Source organism: Periplaneta americana, chromosome 3 (genome assembly GCF_040183065.1).
Source record: "Periplaneta americana isolate PAMFEO1 chromosome 3, P.americana_PAMFEO1_priV1, whole genome shotgun sequence".
Classification (NCBI taxonomy): domain Eukaryota; kingdom Metazoa; phylum Arthropoda; class Insecta; order Blattodea; family Blattidae; genus Periplaneta; species Periplaneta americana.
In genome coordinates, this window is record NC_091119.1 from 98944973 (window position 1) to 98962905 (window position 17933).

The 17933-nt window shown below is 36.9% G+C and overlaps 1 protein-coding gene across 1 annotated transcript in view; it reads right to left on the reverse strand.

Annotated features, from left to right (window-relative positions):
- The window catches only part of LOC138696314 (ras-associated and pleckstrin homology domains-containing protein 1), a 453731-nt gene that overhangs the window by 279666 nt on the left and 156132 nt on the right, over window positions 1–17933 (reverse strand). The gene's annotated exons all lie outside the window — the stretch shown is intronic.

Sequence of the window (17933 nt, forward strand, 5' to 3'; positions counted from 1 at the left end):
TAGCAGTACATCAAGTTTTAATGACACGTCCAATCAATCTGTGTATACATACACAACAGCGTCAAGTACCCACGTGTCACCTGGGTGGTTATAGATTTTTCTTAGCGACGTTTGTATACCGCATTTATACAGTGTAATATTCCAGTAACTTCATCAGAAATAGTGATATGATTTGTAAACAAAATAGACATTTATCTCAGTGTCATACGTATGGCGTACGGACACTGAAATACAATTTACTTCTTTTTTAAGTTTGTGGTTATTTATGATTACAGTATTTTGTTACTTCGCATGGGCAGAGAATTAATTAAGTTAAATTATGTGCCACAAAGTTTTTGAATAATTGTACTGTTTATTGCTACAGGAGATTTCATTTCTTCCACCTATATAATTTTTACTTTAGTATATCACTCTAAAAATTTAATTACGTATATCAAATCCTAATTAGTCTAGTTAATATTACGTTACTCTTAATCTCAAATGTTAAGAATTTAAGAATTCCTCTGCAGTGTACACAATCTCTTGACTCTTCATTAAATACTAGGCTACAACATTACCAAAATCTAAATAGCGCTATACAGATATTTGAGTTCATACAGTAGAAGAATGTTAAGATTCAAACGGTGTAAACAGAAAGGAAAAAGCTATACGCAGAGCTCTTGAGTTCGTATACAGTATAGAACAGTAGAATGTAAGCCAAGCCTCAGAGATGTAAACAGAATTGTATACCAATATGGCCGCATCCGGTTGGTCAAGTCAGTTGTTTGTCGAAGTTTTTATCACATTTACATTATGCAATTATATCTGAAATATTTAGTGCTAATCCACTGGTGTTATTTGCATAAAAAGTGTATTACGATGAGGAATGTAGGTAAGAATTAAGAAAAGGGCTGAAGAAAATAGGTAGATCATGTTACTCTGGTTACCGTTCTCTTCTTCTTCACTTCAAATTGGCTGAAGCATGTTCTGCCTTCACCCATTCAATTTCTTTCAGGGTCTTCCCTGAACTCCATGTCGTGTAGGAAAGACAGATGGGGACTTCTTGGTGTCCATTTCAGCTTCTAACATATTCAATAATCTTCTAAATATTCTTCCCATTTTGTTTTAACTTTTTCCTTGCAAAGTTTATAGCAGCAAAAGTTGGTTTGAATCCTTCGTCATATAAAAGTTTCTGTTTGTCCTCAGTCTGCCAGTTCTTCTATTTTTTTTTTCTCGTAAGTTATAATCTCTTTTTGTCTCTAAATGTTCCTAACTTCTCTTCTCTTTACTTTATATTCATCTAGATTGTGTCTTGTTTACCTTTTGACCTATTCCATCCTTGCGGCTTCTCTATTATTTACTACTATCTTGCACTGATCATGAAATCAGGAAGATACGTATTTACCTTTCCTTAGCAATCCCTAGAATATCTTCAGACGTTTTACTAATGATATTCTTAATTTTAGTTCATCCCTCTTCTATAAATCCTTCTACCTAAGTACAAAACCTAATTTATTTCATCACTGATATTACGTTCTTTGAATTTCTCCACATCGTACTTCTTCTCCTTCTAAGATTTTCTCCTTTTCTCTACATGTATCATACATGTAAGTTGCCAAGGGATGATGAGAGTCGGTGCGTGCTTCTTTGCAACTTCTTACATTTTCTATCTATAGTAACATATCGATATCACGAACACAACTTTAACAAAATTTTCAGTTTAACGAATCAATTCGTAATCCCAGTCCGTCTCCACAACGCGTAATGCTAAATAATTTGATTTGTACGAACAACGATATTACAGAAACTTCATTAGAACGAAAAAAAAAAAGAGGAACTTGGTAATCAAAGTTGGACAACTCCACTTTTGCTTTTTTTACAGGAGAGGCGAAAAACTAGATCCTTAGAAACCAATATCACCGTTACACGTAGATTTTTTTAAACATTCTCATGAGTCATAGAAACATTTTTTTAGTCTCAAAATGTGATTAAAATTAATATTCAGGCCGCAATTTAAGTTTAAAAAGTGGAGTTGTCCGTCTCTGTATATAAGTCATGGAGTTGTCTGTTTTTGAAACCAAACGAAGCTGCCTTTTGAGGAACTTCTTTGACATAAACTTCCATATTCTTATTGAAATAACGATTTAACATAATTTTACAAAGGAAATTTAAGTAAAACAGTACATCTTATTCATCCACAAGCCGATTATATAAACAATCAGCCATGCTGAATTCGCGATGCGTGATGGGAAAGGGTGGTACGAATTTGGGCTTCTCATTGGCTACTGAAGGAATCGTCCTAATTTGAAACCAAGCCACAGTGGAGTTATCTACATTTTGATTCTAAAGCGCACAATTAAGTGCTATTTTCGCTGTGTTCTGTCCTTTTTTTAACCTAAACAGTTCCAGAATCAAATTCAGCATATGAAATTCTATGAGAAACAATTGATATCTCGAAATCGACAAAAAAAAAATGGACTTTAACTTTGACACTATGCTCCTCAAATGTCCCTTCATCAAAATATGACAAATTGAACGAATTTATTTTGTGCATTCTTCTTTCCTAATTCCACAAATGCATATCGCATCCTAATTCAGTGAGACGGTTGTTCATCCCCGCTCTCCTAAAGGTACCTACATGTATTTTCTCGCCAAGTCTAGTGTCCTAAAAAAATCTCTTTTGTCACAAATAGCATCTTACCAATCTTTTGACTTTCGAGCTACCGTGTTTTAAATGTGCCGCTAGAAGACAGTTTTAGACTTCTGCATGTACCGGACTTTTACTATCTCATGAAACAAACTTGCGCTGGTATTGTGTTATCTCAGGAGATCACGAATGATCGGAATTTCAGTGTGCAGAGAGTATCCTTAAGTAAAGCATGTCAACTAGTGTAACAACTAAGAGAAAACAAAACCCAAATTATAGAAAAGACTACTGCGTGATTAATAATAATAATAATCGGATGACGTGAATATGCTAGGAGAAAATCCACAAACGATTAGGGAAAACGCGGAAATTCTACTTGAAGCAAGTAAAGAGATAGGATTGGAAGTAAATCCCGAAAGGACTAAGTATATGATTATGTCTCGTGATTAGAATATTGTACGAAATGGAACTATAAAAGTTGGAGATTTATACTTCGAAGAGGTGGAAAAATTCAAATATCTTGGAGCAACACACACCTATAAATATAAATGACACTCGGGAGGAAATTAAACGCAGAATAAATATGGGAAATGCATGTTATTATTCGGTTAAGAAGCTTTTGTCATCTAGTCTGCTGTCAAAAAATCTGAAAGTTAGAATTTATAAAACAGTTATATTACCGGTTGTTCTGTATGGCTGTGAAACTTGGGCTCTCACTTTGAGAGAGGAACAGAGATTAAGGGTGTTTGAGAATAAGGTTCTTAGGAAAATATTTGGGGCTAAGAGGGATGAAGTTACAGGAGAATGGAGAAAGTTACACAACGCAGAGCTGCACGCATTGTATCCTTCACCTGACATAATTAGGAACATTAAATCCAGACGTTTGAGATGGGCAGGGCATGTAGCACATATGGGCGAATCCAGAAATGCATATAGTGTTTTAGTTGGGTGGCCAGAGGGGAAAAGACCTTTGCGGAGGCTGAGACGTAGATGGGAAGATAATATTAAAATGGATTTGAGGGAGGTGGGATATAATGATAGAGACTGGATTAATCTTGCTCAGGATAGGGGCCAATGGCGGGCTTATGTGAGGGCGGCAATGAACCTCCGGGTTCCTTAAAAGCCAGTAAGTAAGTACAATAATAATATAATAAGCTGCTGTATTATTGCATGACTAGAATGTTTTGTTATCATCTTATGTTGTAGTTGCTGAGTTTAATCAAATGTTAATATAACAAAGATAATGTCGCTGTCCCTAGAATTTCGATATACCAACATTTGACTGTACATGGAATGTCTTCCTTCTATTGACTTGGCTTGTAGAGGACTGAATGTGGGACGGGTCCCTACATTTACACATGCTTTGGTCCATTGTGCGTCCTGTAAATACAATTACTGTTCATGTATGACAGGTAGCCTCAGAATCCGACGTAGACAGTGGGCCATCTTCTTACATCATGGCAACGTCTGTTTGCTTCACAAGTTTTTCTATGTGATGAAATTCAAGTTCTTTTATAGACGTCAGACAACTGTCTACTATTAATTACCTATTTTATCACCTTCAAATATTGATTATTTAATAATATCAGGCGGATTAGCGGAACAAGTTAAAATTTTCATAATAGAGGATTGCTCGTTAAGAACCATATGGCCTTAAAGATTGAACTAAGTCTAGATTTTCTAAATTATACAAGAACGGAAATAGGTAGGAATATTAAAAAATCTGCGAAGAGAAAAAGTGATTATAAGAAATTATTATGGAAGGAGGAAAATAAGACAGAATTTTCAAATTTACTGAATATAATATAAGTGAGTTAATACAAATAGGTATTGCAGGGATGCTATTGAAGGATATAGAAAAGGCTGTAAGTATGATGTACCACAGTGTAAATAGAGCGGGAAGAAATATGATGAATAGATACGAGTATGTAGCATATAAGAAAATATGTAATATAACTAATACAGTATAAGAGAGTTAAATAAATTGGGCAAATTTTTAATGGTGGTGAAGATGAAATGTGAAGAGAAAGTTAAAAGTAATGGTGTATTAAATTTATCTTGTAGCGTGCTTTTTGTTTTGTTTTTATTTTTTATTTTTTTATTTTTTTGTTTTTATTTTTTTTTAAGTTGTGAAACTTGGCATAGGTGATTAAAATTGTAAAGTAAGGCAGATTTGGGGTAATATAGAATTGTAACAGGTTTGTATTACAGATATATGATAGATGAATAAATATATCATATCGTCGTGTGAATGCAAGAACTAGGTAACTTGATTTTTCATATTTTGTGACATTGCCTATTTACTTATTTATTGCACTAAGGAATACGTCTCGTTTTAATTTACCTATTTGTTATATTGGAAAATAGATGTCGCTGGTATCGTCCGATCAGTTACCAAGTTCTTGCATTACATTTTGTGCGATTTTTGCTATGCTATAAAAGAAGTAACTAAAAAACGCAAATTTCGAGTTACCTAGTTCTTGCATTCACACGACGATATCATATCACCTTCAAACAACATTGTTGTAATATATTGTAATTCTTTCTTTTCATTCACAGTTATGAACACATCTATATGTTCAGTTAAGAACTCATGACTCATGACAACCTTTCAAAGTAGGATAATGATGCTCATTATACAAATGGTAAAAACGATCATTTTTTCCCAAAATATGCAACATTATTTTTGTTGATTTATGCCAGTGAGAATTGGGCCATAAACACATCAGGTAAAAGGAAAATAGAAACTTCTGAAATTAAATTTTTAAGAGCGACAGCGCGTTGTACACTTATGGATCCGGTGGAAAATGTAAATATAAGGAAAGAACTAATTATTTTCAGTTTAACAGAGAAAATAGAAGAACATAAAAGACAATGGCATAATCACGTTAATAAGATGGAAATAAAAGACTCCCTAAGAAATTATTACATTACAGACAAGAAGGTAAAAGATAAATAGGAAGACCTACAAGGAGATGGGAAAACTGCTTCAAGTTTCCTGAAGTCGAAACAGGCCAATAGGCCTAATCCATGTAGCAGATGATAATTTTTGTTTTCAATGTTTGTTCAAGACTCTAAGATAAGGTACATTATCAAATAACTAAGAACTTTTCTCACAGTAGCACACGGTAGGTACAAAGGCTTCATTGACTATAAAATTAAGGAAGGTATGCAATAAATAAACCTCCTTACTCATTAGAACGTTCTTATTAGTTCTCACACTTAATTCCTTTTATCAACCATGTCGCAAGAGTAGTGTGCCATTGCCAGCAGTGGTGACAAACTGCTTAAATTCTCTAATGTATGCGTGTGGTAAGCGTAGTAATTATCCATTAGAACACAAATAGGTCTCTAGATTAATCGCCATGTGACGCGCTGCCTTAATCGAATATTACCCGGGTCACATGGAGCATCATGAGACATAAAAGGTGAAGCCTGACGTCATATGTTACACTGCGATCAAGCTATTCTCGTAGTGCTCTGTAGATCAATGTCTCAAATACCAGTCAATTATTGTCTGAGCTTTCACGACCACAATATTCCATTACTGACATCACAGACAACGTTACGAAATCCAAAATGTGTTCAGGGAACCTGACACGTGTATTTCCGTTGAAATCTGTATTTCACTGATATCTCCTTTCCCGACATGACCACTATAGTTTATGTCATATGCAAGATTGGTCGAGTTCAAATCTCGGCGAGTCCAAGTTGAATTTGTTGGAGGCAAGGTTGGTATTGAGGCACTTTTCTCGGAATAATTTCTGTGGCCGGGAGGAAAATGGTCTTAAGTAAAAATTGTATACTTTTCAGGAGAATAGTAGAAAGATTGAAATTGGTGTCAATTATAGAGTTTTTTTAATTGAGAGGTTTTTCCTGGATATTATTTGTTTATATTTCTTCTAACAACTTTCTTGATTATTTCCAAAAATAGCCGCACTTAAGCCCTTTTAAGACTAGAACCCAAGCTGAGTAGAAGGGACTATTTAAACATAAGATCTTTTTCATGTCAAAATAAATGAGAAATGTAAATTATTAGGAATGCAAAATGGGTATTAAATTATTATAGGACTGTTTACCCTGGTGCTTAAAGTTTTAAAAGGAAAGGGCATCAGTATGTGATAAAATGGCTAAAATACAAGTTAGATCTTTTTAATAGGGAAGCATGGAAAGTAAACATGTGATGTTTGTAAGGATTAAAGTATTAAATATTCTTAAGTCCTTCAGTCTGTGTGTGCTCGACTCAAAAAGTACTTAGGACATTTGGTAACGCTCTATAAATCCAGTCAGGAGTCTTATTTGACTTTAACCGTTTTACCAGATTGTAGAGAATTATTTCCGCTTTCAGAATATTATAAAAATCTCATTTTCACAAAAAATTGACTTAAGACCTTTTTCCTCCCGGCCACAGATTTTATTCTCCCTACCATCATCTGATTATTTTTTCCACAATTCACCGTTGTTCTTCTCACCGCGCACCGGTGCGAAAAACAACGGGAAAGTTTCATACTTTAACGTTTTCGATCTACCAATTCATATGCAACGTTCCAAAGACTAAATAGAAAGAGACTACCAGAAGAGTGAAAAAATATTAGTTGGCAACGGAAGAAAAAATATTTATTCCTTATTATTCATTTTCACTTTCTACCATACACAGGGTCTTTTTATAAAAGACGCTTTTCTTTCCATTAAATTTTATTTCAGAAATGCATAATAAAGATTGCATTTGTGGGTGTAATGTGGGAAAATGGTAATCATGTGAAAACATTTTTAATATGTGTTCCATTAGAATTCAAGATCATCTGCAAGCAACTTCTGAAGTTATTCACAATTTCAAGAGTTTAGCTTGTGATGTGGGCCATTACTGTCGAAATTGTCTTCAAATCTTCAACATGCCCACTGTGTAGTTTATCCCCGAATACGGTATCCTTCAAGAAACCGAATAAGAAATAATCACGGGATTGAGATCGGATGACTATGGTGGCAAGGACCATTCATTAAAAAATCGTTTCAGGAACCGATCCTTAAAATGCAGTCTCATTGAAAATATTCAGCATTTACTTTGCAGTATGACTCCAGCTTCATTCTGTTGGGGGAAAAAAATAAGTAAAGTATCTCTAAAATAACACCCATTTCTTAGAGAAAACATAGAAGTCTTACTCAAGTAGGCTTAAATGCCTATGACGAACGGTATTCACTGTACATATGCCAAAAATATTGTTTCCAAAAATAACTTATGCTGATACTTCACACCATACACAGTGTTTTACGAAATGTACTGATATCTTCATTATGGTATACGAGTGTTCACCGAACCAAAGTAGTACCCATTTAAATGGAGGTGTGTCTCATCAATGAACCATATTCTGTAGCACGTTTTCTACAAATTTATTAAAGCTACTGCAGAAATAAGCTCTTCTAGCTTTATGGGCTTCATGAAGGACTTGGTGGATTTCAATTTTGTATGGAAAGAGTGTCACGTCTTTTTGAATCGCCCTATAAGTTATTGATTCTGACAAGTTGAGTTGTTGAGCTACACGTTTTATCGACATTTTAGGACTCTGTATCAAAACTTGAGTAACACGCTGAATGTTTCCTGGCGTCCTGACTGACCTCTTCTTACTGACGTTATCCAGTATGCTCCTTGCATTTTCGAACTTCTTCACTATTCTGTTTATTGCACACCTGCTCGGCGATTCTCTGCATTCGAATTTCATTCTAAATTCATGCTGTACCGTGATAACCAGGGTTAGGATGTATATGGAATAACGAAAATGGCTAAATATGTACATATATATGAGCTAAAAATTTTCAAAATGTCGAGTAAAATATGGACTCAGATTTTATAAAAATGGTGTAAAATAATGTAGAGAATATCTATATTGTATCAAATTTTCAAACCTCTTAAAGATCTTTCATAAAATTGTAATTTTACAGACGATGACTTACGATCTGGTGACATTTTAACTGCTTAACACTCTGAATGAACAAATATATAAACCACACTGAAGACGCAATTAAAGCTCATACACGACTGTTGATGGTTCATGAACTACAGAGCAGAACATGTTACAGCTTAACTCTTGAACCTGAACACCCTTCTATCAATGTTAAATGGATCTGACCAGTCGATAATCGTAGAGTGATTGTTGTAAATTGCAACTGTCATATTACTCGCAACGCGCAAGAGACACATTCGACTATTCTAGTTATACAAAGTAAGAGTTTCACATTAATTTATAGTCCCGTCGCTCTTATTTCCGGCAGCCAATCACGTTGGAGATCGGCTACATTTAAACGTGTGCGTCTTGTGATTCGCTGATGATGACGTTACGCATTTCCTAAGGCTCGATAAATACTTAATATATTCGCCCGCCATTTTGGCTCTTTCGTTGGCGTTCGCAGAAAGCACATGAGGATGTTATTTGCCACTCAATTATTTGCTGAATTACAGTGCGTTTGATTTATTATCATAGGAGCTACGATATGATAATGTTTAACGGTATGGCAAATAGATTCCTCGTCTGGTAGTTCGGCAACGAAAGAACAAAAAATGGCGAACGATACTACCTATTAATACATAGACTTTATAGAACCTTCATTTCCTAAGACGTAAGCAAAGAGGAGGAGTGACGCTGGGAATAACAGCGTCGCGACTATAGTAAATATGAATTTCTTTTTAATTAATTTCATATTTTAAGAAGCCGGGTTCCCGTTCAGATGGTAGCAACTTCAAATCCCCAGAATACTTACCAGAATCCATGTTAGAAATACTATGCTAACAAAATAAATTTTAAAAGATTTTACGACAAGAATAACTTTGAAACCATACAATATAGAACATATTAAAATAAAATGTTAAATTATGTAAATATATGTGAGTTTTCCTCAAATGTGTAAAAATATATGCTATATCCGGAAATATGGACAAATATGGAAAATAAAATATATTTTAAGTCACTCCACTCCACTCGGAGATGTCTTAATGTTATGTTTTATTTAACGACGCTCGCAACTGCCGAGGTTATATCAGCGTCGCCGGTGTGCCGGAATTTTGTCCCGCAGGAGTTCTTTTACATGCCAGTAAATCTACTGACATGAGCCTATCGCATTTAAGCACACTCGGAGATATTCTGTGACCACTATAATAAATGTGGTCCTTCTAGCAATATGTTTATTGGCTATGATCTTGTTCTTAATTGGTCACACCTGTGGATTACAGTTAAAGCGTCTAGCTGTGAAAGCAGGTGGCCCGGGTTCGATCCCGTTCGGGGCAAGTTACATGGTTGAGATTTTTTTCAGGGTTTTCCTTCAACCCAATATGAGCAAGTGTTGGACCCCGGATTCATTTCACTGGCATTATCATTTTCATCTCATTCAGAAGCTAAATAACCTAAGTTGTTGATAAAGGTCGTAAAATAACCTACTAAAATAAAAATGTTCTTAATTCTGGTCATATCCATTGTTATTGCTTAGTGAAATTTCAGTTGTTTAGGCTTTCCAGTTTGAAAATGAAGTTTTCACGTAATACACCTTTAAGTTAAGAAGAAGCTGCACGATCAATTTATTTGGTAGTCTAAAATATGGGCCAAGTATGTGCTACATTCTTTGAGTGCCTGGTGTCAATGTCTTTACGGTCCAGAGAATATTCCAAAGGTGCACAGAATTAAAGAAGTTATCTAGAGATTTCCTTAAGGGACGATAATAGTAATAATAATAATAATAATAATAATAATAATAATAATAATAATAATAAAAAAAGGTAAAGGTATCCCTGTAACATGCCATGAAGGCACTTGGGGAGCATGGAGGTAGAGCAGCATGCTTTCCATGACCTCGGCACTAGAATGAGGTGGTGTGATCGGCACCACGCTCTGACCGCCTTTTACCCCCGGGAAGGACCCGGTACTCAATTTTATAGGAGGCTGAGTGAACCTCGGGGCCGTTCTGAAAGTTTGGCAACGAGAAAAAATCCTGTCACCACCTGGGATCGAACCCCGGACCTTCCAGTCCGTAGCCAGCTGCTCTACCAACTGAGCTACCCGGCCGCCAATAATAATAATAATAATAATAATAATAATAATAATAATAATAATAATAATAATAATAATAATAATAATAATAATAATAATGGTTATTTAACCTGGTAAATTTAAGGCTAAACGGTCTTTTCTAACATTCAACCAGGAATGAAACTGCGATACAAAAAACGACCATGGTCTATTGATGGGATAGCTGTTGTAGAAGTAAGAAATCACTTCGGAGAGGTGTCCAAGATTTTGAGTCAGTAGAAGAACAGTAACAATAATACTGAAGGAGGCAGGTCTGGGTTCTAGAAGACCAAACAAGGCTGACTTGCTGTTACCTAAACAGTGGCATCACGTCTGACTAACATCATTTCTGAACAGAAGAGCATTGGCGGTCTACTCTCTTCACGCAAGAAGATTACCTGTCTTTAGCTTTTTTATACTCTTTTTTCCATCAGATTTTAGGCTTAGACTGAATCTTAAGTCGTCAGTCAGAAGTATAGTCCACCAGTGCTCCTCTGTCCTGACCTGCCGAGGGAAAGCGCTCTACCCAATGTTGATGTGTCAGCAAGAAATCTTTGTCTGGCCTTGTAGAAATGAGATCTGCCTCTTACGGTCTTCTTCCTATTGTTCTCTCACTGACAGACCATCCATCACATATGACGATCCCGTCAAACTTTCAGTCGCAGATTCTGATCGCCCCTGATGGATATATGTTTTCTGTATCTATTCGGGGCCTTCTAGAGAAAATGTTTAGTTCCTGTGTCTTTGGAATATTCTCTGGACCGAAAAAAGCAATGGTACCAGGCTCCTAACGAACATAACGCATATTTTGCCCATATTTTACCAAAGAAATTACTCTTGCGGGTTCTTCTATACTTACGAGCTTTGCACTGTATAACAAAGTTGAATTTTAAACAGACTGAAAAGTCTATACAATAAACTACAGTTTCACAAACTATAACATAGGTTATGAAGTAAATCATTATCAAATCATAAATTTCACTGATGGAAGGATAACACTTACTATACAGAAAAGTCTGGTGTGCACAGTTGTAGGTGAAGTGTCATAAACCATGCTTTACTAAGAAAAAAATATTGCTCTGAACTGAAAAATGTGTGAGAACAGTGAGAAAATGTTTAAATGAGGCGGTGTACTGCTTACAATGACATTTCACGTAGCTTTGCGGTTTATTTTTCATTTTGGCCGGTTAGTGTACTTTTGTGCAAATCTTCATGTTAAAGACAGTGTGAACATCTGCTGTCATAAGAACTTAAGGACAACATTGTCTCTCTGGAATTCAATCACCATTTCACTTTATGTCACGTCATTCTACTGTCTATCAATAACAAAAAAGAACGCCTCAGTTACAACTAATCAATGCGGTGGTTCTTCAGAAAATAATCGCAACCTCAGGTTCATCTCTATCACTGCATTTCTTTGAAGTTAATCAACTCCAACTTTCCCTGTTCATTGAACAGGCGTAACTAAGATTCAGTATACACTGAAACATGGCCACAATGACGGGCATTACAAATCGTTTTGGCCAAGCGTCAAACGATGAAATTGATTCAATTATTCAGAATGCAAAGCCACAAAACACAGAAAGAATGTGTGTGTGCGTGTGCGTGCTCGTGTGAAGTCAGTTTCAACAGTTTTGTGAAATGCGTCTTTATGAATCGAAAAGACAAACACCAACAGACTGCAAATATTTTAAAAGATCGGGAAATTAAGATGAGAAAATCAAATAATGCTGATGAAAATAAAGAGTAAGCTGTGAAAATTATGTGGAATATGACGGCAAAAGTGATGCAAGACGAATATTTTAAGGAATATCAACGAAATTTCAAGCCGCTTGTAAATCAAGAATTTAAATGTGCTAGAGTGCAAGAAACGCCAAAGGAACTCGGACTCGATCCTTGGCTTGACTGAGATGATGATGATGATGATGATGATGATGATGATGATGATGATGATGATGATGATGATGATGAATGACATTGATAATATTTTCCGAGGTTCTGTTTCTTCCGACACTTTAAAATCATCACTTCAACAATCTTAATTTCACCTTACTTTTCCTTTCCTTTCAAAATAAATAAACACAGAGTGGTGCACCAGATGGAGATGGCCAGCCATGTGGAACTTCTTTGTGCAAAGATCACGACCATGGACGGTGCCAGTAATGCGGGAAAACATTTCGCGAGACACATCGGTGACGCCCAGTTGGTACACAGCGCTGGTCGGTTAAAATGGACCTGCCTGACCATCTCCATGTTATCTTCCAGCTACAAATTATCCTTCAAATTTCACTGATCTCTCCTTTCCTCCTTGCGGAGCTGTATGTGTAATAGATCGATTAGTCTCAATGCAGAAGGAACAAACTGTAGGATTGTTCTCTCCATTGGAAGTTGGTTGTTCTAACCGGAGTGATCGGAGTAAGATTCTCGGCAGATTCAGAAATATTTGTGGTGGTTAAAACGGCTACAGGACAAGAATTCTTCGAGTAATTATGTAAACAAACACGATACAGTACGACAACCCCGAGTATAACAATTCATCGCAAACATTCTGATAGCTCTGTGCCAGCGTGTTTGCTCGCAGCCTATAAAATTCAGGATCCGGATACTGTTGAGGAAAGAGTCTTATTTAAATTAGTTATGCTGGTTAATTTCGCTTACCACATTCTATTTTGTTCCGCGCCGTGGCGTCGCGGTCTAAGGCATCCTGCCTAGGACTCGCGTTACGGAATGCGCGCTGGTTCGAGTCCTCATGGGGGAAGAAATTTTCTCATGAAATTTGGGCTAGTGTATGGGACCGGTGCCCACCCAGCATCGTGATGCACTTAGGGAGCTACGATAGGTAGCGAAATCCGGTTACGCAAACCAGCTATAACGGCTGGGGGGCTCATCGTGCTAACTACACGATACCTCCATTCTGGTTGGATGATCATCCACCTCTGCTTCGGCATGTGGTCGTGAGGCCAGCAGCCGGCTGGTAGGTCTTGGCCCTTCATGGGCTGCAGCGCCACGGATTATTATTATTATTATTATTATTATTATTATTATTATTATTATTATTATTATTATTATTATTATTACATTCTATTTTACTGCACGATTTATAAATACACATCTACTATTAAGAATAGATCAATTATCATCGCATCTTTTTAAATGTCTTTCGAATTACAACAATTGAAGTAAAATTAATTTCAATAACTTTACTCTCAGAGCGATCTCGGCACTATAGGTATCCTACAAGCAAAACTCAGCTCAGACTCCTCGCGCCGCGCATGCTATACCCCTCTTATCCCCCGCAGTAGGTGGGTTCTTTGATAAGCTGCTATTGGTATAGCTATAACGGCTATGGTTGCGGACATGTGCAGCTGTAACAATAACCAATTAAATGAATATAACATTACAAGATGTCAACATCGTCTCTTTCTAAGTCACAATCGTTATCTATCTTTACTGGAACTGTCCTCATATTTAAATTAAATTAAATTAAATTAATACCGGTATTTAATATAAAACGCTATGTGACTCCCTGACTCTGTAGCAATAACACGTGTTCAATTCACCACAAGAAGATAATACGTGCGCATGCGCATAGTGTCGGTGGTGTGATTGGAGACGGTGAGCATGCTGGGAAAGGGAGCATACGTCATCTGCGCGAGGCAGTAACTCCCACTGGTTTCTGCGCACTGAGTTTTGTTTGTTGGATGCGTATAGTACTGCTTTGGAGCACTGAGCATGCGCAATGCGTTGAATCTGAAACTTAGAAAATTCAGGCGGGACATTTTTTTTGGAACTGTACTTTATTTACAATCCAGACATTGCATCTGTTAAATTATTTTAAGTAGTATCTTCGTTGCAAAATTGTTAATTGTTAAAAAAAAAAGTGCGGAATTTAAGGGGAATTCAAGAAACTTGAATGAGCATAAATAAGTCAAATTTAAAACCTGGAGTTCAAGACGTATACTGATTGTGTATTTGCAATATGTAAAAATATGAACACACAACGCTGCAGTGCACTGTAAATTAAACATAAACCAAGTTACCCTCACGGTTTCTCAACAGTGAATATCACTTGTACCGAGCACGAAACCTTGCAACAATTTCAGTTGTGACGTTCACTGACAGCGTTATTTACTGCCACAGCGTTTCACACTGTAAAAACACTCTAACTTATATTTGAAAACAAAAAAGTGACGATCCCGTCTTAAATGCTTTACTCTGTCCGATATTGTTTACAAGAACAGCAGCATCCTCCCCGAGAGAGCCATTGAGAATTATTGGAATTAACCGTTTGCTTCCTCTCAGAAATTTCCACTACGAGAATCTTGTCTTGCGCTTCAGCCGCATTCTACCATGCCAGATGGATGCCCAAAGCAATTTATTTTCTCTAAATGTTATTTCGCGATAAGTCCTCCATATCAGACAAAGAAGAAAAATTGCTACCAGTGACGTGTTAGTTTTTTTCTTTGGCACGTGTGTACAGTTAAAGCTCACATAACGTCCTACAGTTATTCTGGAAGCTCCACATCAATATCTGAAATTCATGCATGTTTTTTGTCCTTATGTTAGTAATGTATTGAGATATGCTACTTTTTTTAGTAGGTTATTTTACGACGCTGTATCAACACCTCAGGTTATTTAGCGTCTGAATGAGATGAAGGTGATAATGCGATGAAATGAGCCCGGTGTCCAGCACCGATAGTTACCCAGCATTTGCTCATCCAGATAACTTGCCCCAACCGGGATTCGAACCTGGGCCACCTGGCGAAATACTACTTTAATAACTTATGTATTTATTTGTGGTACATGGTCAAAGGCGGTAGCAGTTGGTCTCCTCACAATCCCTTTGAAGTAAATATTGCAGCATGCCTTGAATTTTATTGAGTGGCGCTATAGTTGCTGGAATTAAAAGGCTCCACAGTTATTGGAATTGTAAACTTCCATAGCCCTCCTGCGACGCTGAATGGTCAGATCTTCCGCCTGTCACGCAAGCGGCCGGGTTCCAGTCCCGTTCAGGTCTGGGATTTTTCATTGTGGCGGACAAGGTCACACTTGGAATTTTTCTCGGGATTCTCCCGCTTTTTTCCATACTAGGCATCTACATCATTTCGTCACCATTCCTCCATTTTGTCATAATTCCATAGCAATCCCCGATCGCCGGCTGACGATGTACGGTGATGGCTGGCCTAGTGACGAGGGGGGGGGGGTTGCCTGCTGGAAACCTGGTTACGCAGCGAACCTCAGTGTTGTCAGCCGGTATGGGTTTGCGAATGCGCCTAGTTCAGGGCTGGACACCAAGAGCGAATTCTACTGTCTCACTGGGAGCCATATGACTTCTATACAACCCCTTTCTTCCCCGCCGAACACCACGCAGCGTTGATGTCGACGTATGAATATTAAAGCCTTGGTTTTTCTGAACCGACGCATGCGACGTGCGAGGTGCGAGGCCGGCGTCGCACAAATTCGGACTACAGAGAGTAGTGAGTGGTTTCTATGGCTGCTAGGTACGCTGACCTCGCATCTCGCACCCATAGAAACCACTCACTATCGCTCGTGTAGACCAGATTTGTGCGAGGCCCGCCTCGCACCCGGGCCTCGCACCCGTCTCGCACCTCGCACGTCGCATGCGTCGGTTCAGAAAAACCAAGGCTTAAGCATCCCCGTTTAGACTTTGGATTCGCTCCCGGTGCCCAGCCCTGGCCTAGCTTGAGGGTTAGTGTGATAGACCGTAACAGGTCGCAGTACTGGACCACAGTGTCCCTCTCCCGTAAATTCCATTCCATTCCAAGGTTCAATAATTTCTGGAATTGTGAGGCTCAAACACAAATTTTTCAACTTCCCATAAATACATATTAAAGCGAAGATACGAAACATTTTATATTCTATTGTTCAACATGGAAGGGCAAGTGTCTAAAATGTCAAGAATTCATGAGGAGTGTTAACGCTACGAAGGATGTTGCAGAAGGCCGTTTTAAATTAACGGATTACTACGTTTAATAAAACACTGGCTACATATGAAAAGGGAAACCAATGTATTTTCCGCAACATTGCAGACTAAAGGAAACTAAATTAGAGGAAAGTAAACAAGATACGCCTAAGTGTAAAAGTTGTAAACGGTCTGTGAATGTGTTTGAATGCATTGAAAACTGTCGTTTTATATAATTATTATATGAATCGTTAATTGCAGAAACCCCACAAGTCAGATTTTTTTTTTTTTTTTTTTTTTTTTTCAAATTCAGTCTTTCATATGCTTGTAATATTCATACATAGACTTTTTAAGTGGTGCGGAAATCCTTCACATTCAGTGCTCGATGCGCATTTTACTGCGGCAATAAGTTACAGTGAACTGTAGGATCACAAGTCCAAAACATGTGGAATAAAAGAAAAATTCAGTTTATTTTCCTTTGTCATTTTTATTGGTTTAAAGGAATTTGAGGAATTAAATACACCAATCATATAAGTTTCCATTTTTGTACGTTTATGTACATTTTTCAATTTCTTGGCTTAAATATACATTTAAAGTAGTTGAGGAGTAAATAATAATTATTCTTCACCGTTTTCTTCATATAGAAATTGTTTTAAAGGAATAAAATAATTATTGTTACTACTCATGAATTGCAAAAACTCCACATGTCCAGGCAATCCAGATTTTTTTTTCCAGAAAATACTAAAGAAAATATTCAACTTCATGTATGTCAAACACTACATCTTATCATGTTTTAATAGAAAAAATATAAATAAATAAAATAAATTTAAAATATAGTAATTTCAAAATACCAAACACTTTTGAAGATAATCAGTTTTTTGCGTCGCCAGAAAAATTTACTCAAATGGACATGTGGGATTTCTGCAATTCACGATTCTATTGCGGTTTAAGTAGGCCTATTTTTGTATTCTCTTGAGAATAAAATTCTTCGCTCCGCTCTGTTCCTTTTCTTCTTCTTCTTCTTCTTCTTCTTCTTCAAGAATTTCAGTCGTGATATAAGCATTTTCTTCTTCTTTTCGAGTTAAATGAAACTTTGCACAGATCTAATTTGTGCAGTCTCTTAATTCCAGGAAATATCCTGCAAAAACACTTCGGAAGTAAAAGTCAGTATATGTAACCAAGATCCGTCCTGGTCTACATGGTTGACAAGTCAGCTCACGTACACTTCACATAGACGTGTCTATGGCACAACCAATTATCAGATTGATTGTTATTGTTGCCCGTACTCGTTAACAAGCATGACGTCATGTGACGTGGGTCGCCTATGCTGAGC